The following is a 14,638-nucleotide window of genomic DNA, read 5'->3' on the forward strand; positions in this document are numbered from 1 at the left end:
TATGCAGACAGCTGTGACGTGTGTCTGAAGGGTGAGTGGCATGTTGCCCAACTGATTTACTTGCTTTAATTATATTAGTAATGTGAAAGTTGACATGATTTGAAACAAGCTCTTTGGGTTTTTCATTCAAATACTAGTCCCCAGTCACTACTTTTTACCGTCCTCCCAACTTCCAATTACTTCATTGCTGGGTTTGCTTTGGAGGTGGCCTATGCTTGAGTTTTTATTTAATTACATTTTGTTCTTGGTTATAAAAGTAATATATGGTCACTGAAAAAATTACAAAACATAAAAAATTGCAAAAAAGAAATTAAAATCACTAATAATTCTCCCATCAAGAGATTACCATTAACATTTTGCTGTATACCAACTAGACTTTTCTTTTATATATGTATATATCTGTATTATTTTTATTACTTAATTGATATAATGTCATATATACTATTTTCTAAAATTTTAAACAATATTTAACATGATCATACTCCCATATTTTTAAGTATTATTCTATTATGAGATATTTGACAGTATATGAGATATTTGGTGGTTATAAACTGTTCATTGTATGTATGTACCATCAATTTTTAAACTGATGTGCAATTGAGGAGAATTCAGAATATCTATTTATATTTCTTAACCATAATCAGATAACTCTTTGCATACATCCCTAGTTACTTCCTTAGGATACATTTCCAGAAAAATCATTACATCCAAAAGTTTTCAAAATATCCAGCCTTTTACCTGTAGTTGAATTGCAAATTTCTCCTATCATTCAAAGGCTACATTACAGTATTTTTTTACGACTTCTCCTTACTGTTTATCTTATAAGGACCAAAACAATGGAAGTAGCAGATAGAATTGAAATTACCACCATTGCACTTCTGGTTGGCAGTGAATTTTGTGTTAGGGATAAGAGGGGGAGCAGTATTAGAATTCTAAATTATCTCAAAAAATGATGAAGCAGGAAGGCGGAATGGGGAGTTGTAGTTTAATGGGTACAGAGTTTCAGTTTTGCAAGATGAAAAGAGTTCTGGAGATGGATGGTGGTGATGGTTGTGCAATAATATGAATGTACTTAATACAACTGAACTGTATACTTCGAAATGGTTAAAAGAGTAAAGTTTACGTTAAATGTATTATACCACAAAAAAAAAAATGGGGAAAAAATGAGGAAGCAAATGGGAAAAAAATCTCTACTACTTGTTTTGCAGAGGAGCACATCTGGGAAAAAGAAATAAGTTCCCTGTATTCCATGATGTTATGGTAGAAGAAGCCATAATCATAACAAACATTTATATGGTGCTTTACAGTTTACAAGTGCTTTTGTACATGTAACTTCATTGCCCCAACAGCCTTGTGAAATACCTGATTATCCTCATTTTGTATATGAGAACTCTGAGACTAACGTAAAATAACTGCCCAAGATGGTATGGCTGGCAAAGAGTGGAAGAAATACATCATTCCAGGGCCCCAATTCCTTGCCCAATCTCTCTCCTATGAAACATACTACCAAGACGGCAGTGAAGCTCTTGAGCCGGCAAAACCACTAAGTGTTTTCACTTGACAAGTCAAATGTTCCATATATAAACTGAAAAGAGCAAATATTTAAATTGCACTTAAAGAAGAACTTTAGCTTAGGAAAACAACTTATTTTTGTAAGAGCTTTAGAAAGTTTAATGAAATATTAATTTTATTAATATCAATAACAAATAATACGCCACTGTTTGATTCCTTATTTTGTGTTTTTCGCACTTTCAAATATTGATTTAATTTTTAAAATTTTCCCTCTATAATAAATGTATCATTCTAAAGGGGGAAACATGCAACGTGACCAGTTATCAGTGTGGCCAGGCAAAGTTGTAGAGAGGAAAATTGAGAAATTGACAACAATTTAGCCCTTTTTACTAACTCTTATCCTGTTAAAATACAAACAGAAAAGTTACATATTTCCAAATTAAATATTTGCATAAATGTAGATTTTTTAATGTAGATTTTTCCCTTGTTCCTCAAGTTTTCTTTGTCTTTTTTTTTTTTTTTCTTGCGGTACGCGGGCCTCTCACTGTTGGGGCCTCTCCCGTTGCGGAGCACAGACTCCGGACGCGCAGGCTCAGCGGCCATGGCTCACGGGCCCAGCCGCTCCGCGGCATGTGGGATCCTCCCGGACCCGGGCACGAACCCGTGTCCCCTGCATCGGCAGGCGGACTCTCAACCACTGCGCCACCAGGGAAGCCCTCTTTGTCTATTTTTGGATGCAGGATCTGATCAAAGATTAAAAATTGTGATTGGCTCTTATTTCTGTTCAATATCATCTTGATTTGTAATAGATGATTTCTCCGACTTTTCAATATCTCTTAGAGTTTTGTGTTTAGATGATTTCCAGATAATTTAATCTGACAAGCAGATGTTTTTGGTAAACAGAAATCTGTTCTGTGAGATTTATTTTGTCTGTCAGCCCATTTATCTTTGGAATTACAAGCATCATAGGTATCATGAACATTTCTTGTTCTCATATACTAACCACACGCATTCAATACCCATTATTATGGACCTGCTATGTGCCCAGTGCTGCAAAAATAAAGACACAGTCCCATGAACTCGCACCATATTAATAGAGAAACTAACACATACACAAATTATTAGAATGAAATGGAATAAGTGGAATACTAGAACTATGTGCACATACTCTGGGGGTCATAAAAGTATTATTTTTGCCTCTGTAAGAAAAAGCTTCACAGAAGAAGAATCATCTGAGTTGGAACTAAAAGGATGAAAAGGTTTTCATAAGGAAAGGGATGGGAAGGTTTATACCTATATATTACTTTGTCCCTTGCCTAATGATTAGATGTTTTTCTTCAGTTAATAGTCTGGAGCCACCTGCTATGTGACACTCTGACTGTAACACTAAAAACATCTTTAGGTTTCATAGCCAGTTCAGCACTTTTTTGTACAGTCTGCATTCTCTTTAGATTACTAAACTGTCTATCATTTTCCACTGTGCCTGCCATTGAGTGGATTGATAACAATTTATTGTTGCTCAATAAATATTAAGCTTAACCATTAACTTCTTAATTCATTTACCACTGCACTGGTAGTGTCAGGATGCCCAGCTCCAGGGGATGCCATTCACATGAACACTATCTATGGGGGCTGGGCAGTCTTCACATCTGTTTGATCTAAGGCATTTATCTCCATTTTCCTTGTACACAATTCTATTTTAACTACTGCATTTTCCTTTCCAGTTGAACTTCACTTACAGTAGAATTTTAAGAAAACAAAAATTGCTGCCGATTATTTATGCTGGTCACTTCTCCAGCTAATTTGATTAAACAGAATTTCTAGAACAGTAGTAATGACTTTCTAAGATACTGTATCATCACTTGTCCTAATCTCTTACTGGTATTGATGTAACATGGATCACTGGACAATGTAATCTCCATTGTGTAGCTGATATGGATGGTTTCTGGTCAACTGATATATACCAGATTTATTCAGAAATCATACCAGCTTTGCGATTCCTGCTCAACTATGCTGAGTATTCTCTTTTAACCATTAACTGAATTTTGAAAAGGAATTTGATGTATCTCTAACTTCTTTTTGATGGTTAGTCAGGTCATAAATGGTCTATTGTCTAGAATCCTGAATGGCATTTACCTTGTTTTTGCTAATAAATATTTCAGGTTATTTTAACCTATAGCTGGGTTTTTTTGCATATTTGAAACAAATGGATAATAGACCAGTACTTAGATGGTTCCTCTGTACAACCTTACTTCATTTTACAAAGTTTTATTTTAAATCTTCTTTATACCATTAGATTCCTTTAACTTTGATATGTCTGCCAGGCAAGGGCTTTAAACAATAGCATTTTCCCTGCTTCAGATTTTTACCCATCAGAGGCCATGGGCTTTTTCTAAGAAAAAGAAATTCATGTGAATAGAGTGGTTTGAACATTCAATATTCGCTTATAAGAATGAGTTCTGTAGGACTTTCCAGCTCTAGGATTCTGTTGTATAATGGCAGAGTGGAAACAACAGATCGTAGTTGTGCGAATGTTACCTGTATTACATCAAGGAGAAAAACATCAAATTCATCCTGAATCAAATTGAACAGTTCAAAGAATTTTGACAGAGGTGAAAACTTAGTCAATTACTTGAATTGAGAATTACAATTTTCAGTGTTTAGACATCACTGAAATATTTTGCTATGTGGCACATTAGCGCTGAGGTGTCTGTGCAAAGGCACATGTAATCACCCCACTGTAATACCTCTGCGTGGGGTCTCTCACACAGTGACCTGTCCCCTGCAGAAACAGGAGGTCAAGAAACCAGTGATTCTTCCATGAGTACAGACAGAGGAAAACAGATTTTTCTGTCAGTGGGTCAGCCTCTTTCCAATTTTTGGAGGAGAATTTCTCTGCAGGTTATTTAGGAACAAATCAAGCACTTGGTCAATGCAAAATCAAATCTATCAGTTAATTATTTTTTTTAAGTCAGTAAAGGAGTGGCTTTTTTCCTGCACCCAGGAAAATATGTCTGTTTTCTTATAATTTATATGCAGTTGCATGGAGTTGCCTAGAGCATTTCATTAGCAACACATACAGTTATGTTTTAACACTACATGGCCAATAACCCACCTAATACAATCTTGTTCTCTTTCTAAGCAAATCTGGGAATGAACAATAAAAATAATAATTTCTAAAAAAAAACTATTGACATCAGGGTGATGATTAGCTCATAACCATAGCCTCTTCCATACCTCTCAGTAAATGCCAAATCTCACCTCAGTAGCCTTTTCTTTTCAAATGTTTCTCTAATGTTGTATTGACTTATATTAAATCTCTTATCTAATAATAACAAAAGCTAACTCTTTTTGAGCAATCAATATATATTGTCCCAGACACATAAGTATATTATCTCATTTAATCCTCACTACAACTCTATGAGGCGGGTCCATTTTAAACATGAGTAAATTTACATTGAGGCACAAAGTAGCTGAGTGACAGCTTGAGGTTGCATAACCAATAAGTACAGAGAGTGTATTAAAAGTCAGATTGTCTGAGGGATGACTGATACTCAGCAAGGGAAAAAAATGCTAGTCTTAAAAAACAGTGAGAAAATTAAACAGTTTTCCTTCTGCCATGTGAGGATCATAATGGAATTTTTCCTAAAAGATTATTTTAGAAAGCAGGAGATGCACCATAAAATTATACATGCTAAATTTGGGAGAAAAAATTCCCCCAGGCAGTGACCTTTTATTACTAAGATTGGATTTGGAAGCCAATTTTTATAGCTCAGTTAAAAACTGCTAAACCCAGGCAACTTATATAATAGAAATGCTGACATGACCTTAATTCCAGAGGTGCAAAGGGTATAATTGAATTTAAGAACAATGTATCTCCTCCATTAAGTCATTAAATAGATCGTAATAATCTGACACATTTGGTAAGTACGACATGAAAGCGGTTAACGATGGTATGCAAATAAAATGAGCTTGCACTATTAGCTACTGTATTTTGCTTGTGTTTGCCAAATATTACATGAAATGGCAATACATTTAGAAAATATTATGGCAATATATTTTAAATGTTCCTGAACATGATGCCAACACAGAGAGAGGAAATGTTAGAATATACAGGATATTGCCAAGTGCCTATGTGTAATTTAGATAAGTTATATTTACTGTTCGTAGAATTAAACTTAATCAGAAATACATTCCTTTGACCCAAACTTCCGGAGTTGCCCCAGTGGTGTAGTGCACCTGGTTCAAGAGCATATATATAACAATGGCAACTAAATGCCAAAATCAGAACATTCCTCCACACAGATGTATATTTGGCATTGTTGAGGAAAAAATCCAGATGTTTGGCATCATGCAACTAAATGCATAAATCCAAGTGAAATCATGAGTTAAACACACATTCAGGGAATTTAATCAATATAGACAACTAGTTGGGCTCATTCTAAATCAAAACAAAGCCAAAACCCCTCTCTTCTTTCTTAAAGGCAGGGCTAGAGACCTAGATTTTCAATTTATATTGTCAAAAATCTTCATTTAATCTGTTTCTAGGACCAATAATGAAGTGTACTAATAATTTCAGTGCAACAGAGAATCCAGTAGTGCAAAACATAATTCCAACAATTATTTTAACCAGATCTTCTGTTTGTTTTATCTCCTTACATAAATCTAAATAACAAATAAGAGTTAGTAAATAAAAATATATCTAATAGATTTTCTAGGTAACAATTGCTCACAATAACTGCAAATATTTTCAAATGTTTTATTTTAGGTTTATATACGGACAGCAAGTCAGGGATATGAATACGTACATTTATGTAAGAGATGCAGTGGTTGAGAATCTGCCTGCCAATGCAGGGGACACGGGTTTGAGCCCTGGTCTGGGAATATCCCACATGCCGCAGAGCAACTGGGCCCACGAGCCACAACTACTGAGCCTGCGCGACTGGAGCCTGTGCTCCGCAACAAGAGAGGCCGCGCCAGTGAGAGGCCCGCATACCGCGATGAAGAGTGGCCCCCGCTCGCCACAACCTGAGAAAGCCCTCGCACAGAAACGAAGACCCAACACAGCCAAAAATAAATAAATAAATTTATAAAAACAAAAAGAGAGATATAATAGCGATGTAAAAATTGAAAATGTCAGAAATCACTGCCACAGTGAAATAGATAAAAAAAAAATCAAGGGTTTAAATTGCATATAATTGACTCAGTGTGATAGATGACTGCAAAAATGGCTCCAATTTTCCCCACTTATTACAATGTGTTCATACAGCTCCTCCCATCACAATGTGACATTTATTTGTCCCACACTCCTACCCCTTGAATTAAGCTGTCTTGCAACTTGTTTTGGCCTCTAGAATGTGATGAGGTGCCATATTTAGCTGGGCTCTTAAGAGGTGTTATGCACACTCACCCCCTGTCTTGCTCTTCTTCCTCTTCTCCACAACTCTGGCCTGGCCTGCTGAATAATGAGAGACTATGTGAAAGAGAGCCAAATTGTCCCAGCTGGGGCCCTCCTAGACCAGCCAGCCAGCCTCCAGATGACCCACCAGCTGATCACAGATGCACAAGCAAGCCCAAGAAGAGCTGAACCTGGCACAGACCAGCAGAACCCACCCAGATGATTTGTAAGCTTATGAGAAACAATAAATGGTTGTTTTAAGCCAATAAGTTTTGAGGTAGTTTCTTATGCAGCAATAGATAACTGATACAATCAGCATCAGACAATATTTTTGTAGCAAAATATTGCAAATACCACGGTTTTCTCCAAATATTAATGATCCTTGAACTTATATACATTTAACATTTTTTAATGCACTGTCACAGACTTGGCTTGTGTGATTGGAAAGACAAATATGATTATCCTCATTCTAAAGATGAGAAAACTGAGACACAGAAAAGTTAAATCATGCAGCCAGCTATTGAGGAAAGGAGTGAGGGTAAGATAAAGAGTAGAAGACAGTCGTTTTCTCTCTACATCCGTATCAATTTCCAATGATCCTTATGATCTTAACTGGCTTCATTATGATTTTGACTTAAGGATTAAAAAGTATCAGCAGTCTGGTACCCCAACTAATGTGGCAAGTTCTATCTTCACCATTAGGAAGACTAGGGTATCACAGACTCCAATAAATCCACTAAAACAAAAAATGAGAAACAAAAACCAAAAACCTACACATAATTTAATGTTAACTGTTGTTGTTTTTGTTTTTGAATGTCTTAGAATTCCGTGGTGTTTACCTTTCCTTCAGAAGAAAAAGGAGCAGGAGGAAAATTCACCTCTCTTACTTTGGTGTCAATCTTGGGATTATTTAATAAACCAATTAAATTAAAGATTCAGAATGTACCAATCTTTATACTGAGATAACCACTGAGCAATCAATGATAATTAAAAAAATCAATTGGGGCTTCCCTGGTGGCACAGTGGTTGAGAGTCCACCTGCCAATGCAGGGGACACGGGTTCGTGCCCCAGTCCGGGAAGATCCCACATGCCGCAGAGCCTGCGCATCCAGAGCCTGTGCTCCGCAACGGGAGAGGCCACGACAGTGAGAGGCCCCCGTACCACAAAAAAGGAAGAGAGAAAAAAAAAAATCAATTGGTCTTCTGTAGTAATTAAATTTGTCCACTTAGATATAACTGATATTGTTCACAACTAATTATCCAAGTACAGGCTCTGAGGGACTTTTAGAGACTGAAGGATTGAGCCAAAGATTCTTCCTAATTTGAAATTGGACTGAACGCCATGTTTTCTCAAAAACGGATTAAGTCTTCCCTAGAAACACAGTACTGAACAAACTCAAATACAGTCAGGAAATCAGTATTTCATTAGGAGCAGTTTAGCATACTCTCCAGTACTCTTTGTGTAGCCATGGGCTAATCACTTAACCCCTGTTTTAGTGCCCTCATCCACAAAACCGAGAAAATAACAGTATCTACTTCATGGAGTTGTTGTAAGCATTAAACTATGAGTAGTAAAGTGTTTAGAACAGTAAGCACTGTGTTAACATCATTATTAAGTTCTCTTGGAACTTTTTTTAAGAAAGAATCGTAAGATAGTCACCAAGCACAAGTTTATTCCATTGCTTTATTCTCGCACCTAATTCCTGTAGGCATTTTACATTCAAGGATTACTACTGCCCTTTCCCATATTACAAGATTCAGTTGTTCTTCTTGGGATAAAAGATAGCTAAAATAGGGAAATGGGAAGTTCACATTTGCTGTGTGCCATATCTGATTACAAGTTATTAAGCCAATCCTCCCTTGCCTCTCATCAGCAATTTATTTCTCAGCACCAGTAGGAAGGAATAACAATAAAACACAGGATGATCTTATCACTGATGCTTAGCATTTGTATATTCACTTAAAAAGGTGGCAGAGTAATTTACTGCAGCCATCAGGAGGCCTAAATGACATGTCAGCAAGTTATATAGATTTGCTATTACCTATTTATTCTGATATTCAATGCAAAAATGTCAGGGAGATCCCTACTTAAGTACACTAAATTACCGACTCCTGGGGCTGGGAAGTACACTGAGAAGCTATTAGTTATTGAACCCATCCCTCAGATAAGAATCTATGGCCTGTATAGATGCAAACCTTTCCAAATTCTAGAGAAAGCTATTAAACTATATTCTACATTATGATCCCCACTCTTCCAGGAAATTCTTTTCAAGATATTCTGACTTCAGCTTAGGTACATGTGCATTTGTTCTATCATTTGATGCAATGAAAACAGCTGGTGAGCCGTCCGACCCCCGCAGTATTTCCTTGAATTCTCTCCTTCATCCCAGCCCTGTATTTCCCAGTACCAGCAAGACAGTTTTATCTGAATGTCATCCGCTTATCCCATAAACTGTCTTCTCACGTGAGATTAAATTTAAAATATCCTGTGCACTCTGATTCTGAAAATGCAGGAATCATGACTTGAGCTTTGAAGTCCAGATATGCCTTCTCCAACCTTCTGAAATACCCATCAGTCATACAAGGGTTAAGGAAAAAGAACAGCCCCAAGGTCAGACCCTTCTCTATTGTTACTGCCAATAGGGGGTTAAACTATCTGGCCAAGGATCAGAACTTGAGCCAGAAGTCCAGCAACAACAGATCATAATAGCACAGTTCATGGCACATTGTAGCTCCTAAGTAAATGTAGAATTGAAAACAAGTAGATGTATGAATGAAATATAATAAAAAGCTCCTGGATTTCTAAATATATTTCTTAATTAAGAAATTCTGGCATTAAACAACCTGATGTTTCATGTAAGGAAAAACCAGATTTTGATTTTTGATGATATTAAGAAGGCTTTATAAAGCATCAGTTTCAAAATGGCAGACTGAGCACATGTATCTACCTCCATTTCTTTCCAATGTCATTAAAATTCCTATTTATTAATACACATTGGGCTAGAAAACAAGAAAAAGGTCCAGTATCAGACTACAAAGTTTCAAGAAATATTACAGGAAAAATTATATATATATATATATATATATATATATACTTTTTGTGTGTGTAATTATACACACACAATTATATATCTGGTGAAATCTGAGTAAGATCTATGGATTGTACTGATGTCAATTTTTTGGTTTTGACATTGAAGGGGATCAGAATATGCCATCTCAAAATATGTCATTTTGGCAAATTGATTATTTTGAAGTGAAGGCACTTGAGAAAAAACAGATGAATGAAGGGCACTCTGACTTCTCGCTTTCTGCCTAAAAGCAAGTTATAAATTTTCCCATGAGAAAGGTGCCGTCCCTATACAAGGAAGAGAAGAACATTCTATCACCAGAGATGAGGAACTGACCTGCACAAACAACCCTACTAAGATAACACTTATCTTCCACTGGTTTCCCCCATCTATTTCCTAGTCACTTTCCCATAATTTATCACCCCTAGAAGCTTAATCCCCTTTTCTTTTGTCTTGTAACTTTTTCACAAGTTTATCATTATTTGTTAAAATGATATATAAATTCTCAGGTACATCCCTTTCTTTGAGTTTTCATTTTTTTCTTTTCATTGAATCTATTAAACAAGAACAGCCTGCTGTGAAAAAAAGAGTAATTAGAGAATAATAACATAGAGTGCTAGGAAATCAGAAATGTGATTTTTGAAATGTAAAAATTCAACAAGTTCTAAAAATAACAAAAGAAAAATGAATTGGACATTAATGAAAAGACACTATGAAGAATAAACTGGACAGTATTAAAGATCAAACAAATAATAGGGAAGGTAAATGCAAGGAAATTTTCTATTACGTAAAATTGAAAACCAAAGAAACAGAAAATGTGAAACAAAATTGAGAGACAGTCGATATATGCAGAAAGGATCCAGGAATTTCAACAACTTTTGGCCCAGAGACAATGGGGTGGGGAACGGTGGGGGACAGAGAAGGAAAAAAAAGAGAAAATTTTTCTGAGCTCAAGAAAAATACGAGTCTTCAGGATAAAGATACCTACTGAGATAACTGGATACACATGAGGAAGAAATAACATGGATCCACTTCTCACACAAAGGCAAAATCCAAACAGATCAGAGGTTTAAGTGTAAAAAGTGAAACCATACAAGTACTAGATGAAACTATGGATAAATTCCTCTATAACCTAGGAGTGAGGGAAATTTTTCTTAACTATGACCCCAAATCTAAAAGTATTAAAAGATTGATAAATTTGATTACATACAAATTTTAAATAAATTTGTTTGTTTGTTTGCGGGGCAGGGGGGTTGCTTTGTTTTGTTTTGTTTTGTTATGGCCAAAAAATGTACTACAAAGGTCAGAGGATGTATTGAAAAAAAAAAAATCTGCAACTTATATCATAGATAAATGGTAAAAATTCCACAAATTATATTACACAGGGTTAAAATTTCTAGTATATAAAGAGCTTCTAAAATTACTTTTTGAGAAGATATAGACCAATGATCATGTTAAAAGAAAAAAGGACTAGAGACATAAGCACACATTTTACAGGAAATAAAATGCAAATTGCAAATTGCTTTTAAACATATGAAAGGATGGTCAAAAACACTTATTATAAAATAAATGCAAATTAAAACTACAGTGAGATACCATTTCTCACCTTTGCTTTTGGCAAAAATCCAAATGAAAATCCAAGTGTTTGACAATGCATTTTGGAGAAGTTATGGGAAAACAAGTACTCATATATACTGTTGGCAGGAATACAAAATGGCACTACCCTCTACAGGGAGAGATATGACAATATCTAGCAAAAATATATATTCATTTACCCTTTGACCCAGCAATCTCATTTCTATGAATTTATCCCAGATATGCACTCTCAGATATACAAAAAAAAAAAGTAATGTATGCACAAGGCTATTCATTGCACCATTATTTGTAATAGCAAAAGACTGGAAACAACTCAAATGTCCACCAATGAATGGACTGATTAAATAAAGCAAACATCTATACAACAGAGTACTATGCAGCGGCAAAAAGGAGGGAAGACTATCTCTGGACTTCCCTGATGGTGCAGTGGTTAAGAATCTGCCTGCCAATGCAGGGGACATTGGTTCAATCCCTGGTCCAGGAAGATCCCACATGCCGCGGAGCAACTAAGCCTGTGCACCACAACTACTGAGCTCGTGTGCCACAACTACTGAAGCCTGCCACCTAGAGCCCGTACTCCACAACAAGAGAAGCCAGGGCAATGAGAAGCCCACGCACTGTAATGAAGAGTAGCCTCCTCTCGCCACAACTAGAGAAAGCCCATGCACAGCCACGAAGACCCAACGCAGCCAAAAAAAATTTTTTTTAATTAAAAAAGAAAAGACTGGGACTTCCCTGGTGGCGTAGTGGTTAAGAATCCGCCTGCCAATGCAGAGGACATGGGTTCGATCCCTGGTCCAGGAAGATCCCACATGCTGTGGAGCAACTAAGCCCGTGCACCACAACTACTGAGCCCACGGGCCACAACTACTGAAGTCCTCATGCCTAGAGCCCATGCTCTGCAATGAGAAGCCCGTGCACCACAACAAAGAATAGCCCCCACTCACCACAACTAGAGAAAGCCCGCGCGCAGCGATGAAGACCCAATGCTGCCAAAAATAAATACATAAATAATTTTTTTAAAAAAGACTATCTCTATGTATTGTTATAGAAAGATCTCCAAACTATAATATTAAGTGAAAGAAAGCAAAGTAAAACAAAAACAAAAAAAACTCTTTAGTAAAGAAGGGGGATACAAATATATTTTTGTAATTGCTTAAATTAACTAAAAACAAAAAAAGGAAGTATAAACCATAAAGAAATGCTTATTTTGGGGGGGAAGCAGGAAAAAAAATGATAAAAAAACAGGCATAGAAGCTAAACTTCTCTGAATATACCTTATTCAATAGATTTGACTTTGGAACCATGGAAAAGTTTTGCATAGTAATAACAGTCATATCAAAAATATTAAAGGTATTTCTAACACTCAAAAGCAAAATGATACAAATGAACCTAACTGTATATCAAATTGGTGACTTAACAATGCAGAGAAAATATATTTTAAATGACTTTAAAACACAATCATTTGACTGTGTATCCCTGGTGAGATGTGACTTATGGTGAAGGGAAAAACCTTCAAAAGTCCTAAACTTTTCTCACTAATCACATTGTTAGTACTATAATTCAGGAACCATTATACAGAGAGAAGGACAAAGTAAGTAAGCATATTAAAGTCTGAAGAACAAGGATTTCTGAGGAAGAGAAAAGAGATACTAACATAAAATCAAAGAAGTTTCATAGACCCCTGAATCAGAAACCAGACCAAATTAAGTCCCTTTGTTGTAATTTGTTGATAGGTTTCTCCTTCCTTTTTTCCCCCTTGTAAGCTATTTATTGAAGAAACTTGGTTGTCCGGTTGAATCTCCTGTATTCTGGGTTTTTTGTTGTATCCCCATAGTATCATTTAACATGACCCTCTGTCTCTGTATTTCCTGTAAACTGATAGTTGGATCTAGAGATTGTCTAATTTAGGTTAAATTTTTTTGCAAGAATACCTCTTAGATGGTGGTGTGTACTTCTTTCAGGAGGCACATAATACCCAGTTGTCTTTCTTTTTGTGATATCACCTCATCAGCTACTTTGTTACCCTGAAGTGTATTTCTTATGGGAAAGTATCTTAGGTCAGTTTCCTGGGAAACAGACTCTGAGATGAAGATTGCATGTCAGAGGCTTAAAAAGCAGAGCACTAGGGAACAACCCCATTGAGGGAAGCAGGGACTGGGTGAGGGAGGAGTTGAACTGTGATGGAGTTGAAAAGGAGGATTCACTCAGTCAATCCCACAAGGAGCTTTGAAGCTGGGGTAACCCTTCGAAGTGGAGGCCGTGCCATTGTACCCCCTCCCACTCTTGCATCGACTAATCATTTTCTGTGGGCTGCCCCTAGGTTGAGGATGTAACCTTCGGTAAGATAGCTCCCTTTACCCAAAGACAATTCCTGGGGATGCTCCTGGCAGTTGAATGAGTGTCTCAGTCCTGAAGAGGGGGACCTGGGTGGTGCACTGAAGTATCCAACACAAAAAGGCAAGTTAAATGCTTGGTTCTTTCTGTTTATTTACCATATTTTAGATTTATGAGCTGGCTCCTTAGCATTCTGCAAAAGTTACCAGTGAGATATTTTTTAACATCATAAACTCATGGATTTTAACATATTTGATGTGTCTGCAATCCACTGCAGTAATTATTTCTGTTAGTTTCCATCTTTAGCCAGGGGAAACTTCCTCAAGTTAGCTCATGAACCCTTTGACATGACGCCCAATCAGTTTATAGGAAATACAGAGACAGAGAGTCATGTTAAATGATACTATGGGGATACAACAAAAAAACCCAGAATGTAGGAGATTCAATTGGACAACCAAGTTTCTTCAATAAATAGCTTACAAGGGGGAAAAAAGGAAGGAAAAACTATCAACAAATTACAACAAAGGGAATTAATTTGGTCTGGTTTCTGATTCAAAAAAAAACTATAAAAAAATTAGGAAACTATATAATCAGGCAACTTTGAACTCTCATTAGATATTCGATAATATTAAAGAAATGCTGGTGGTTTTAGGTGTGATAATGATATTGTGGTACTGTGAATATTTTTTAAAGATCTTTATCTTTTTAGAGATACATACTGAAATAT

The sequence above is a fragment of the Orcinus orca genome, chromosome 2 (genome assembly GCF_937001465.1).
Source record: "Orcinus orca chromosome 2, mOrcOrc1.1, whole genome shotgun sequence".
NCBI classification, from domain to species: Eukaryota; Metazoa; Chordata; class Mammalia; order Artiodactyla; family Delphinidae; genus Orcinus; species Orcinus orca.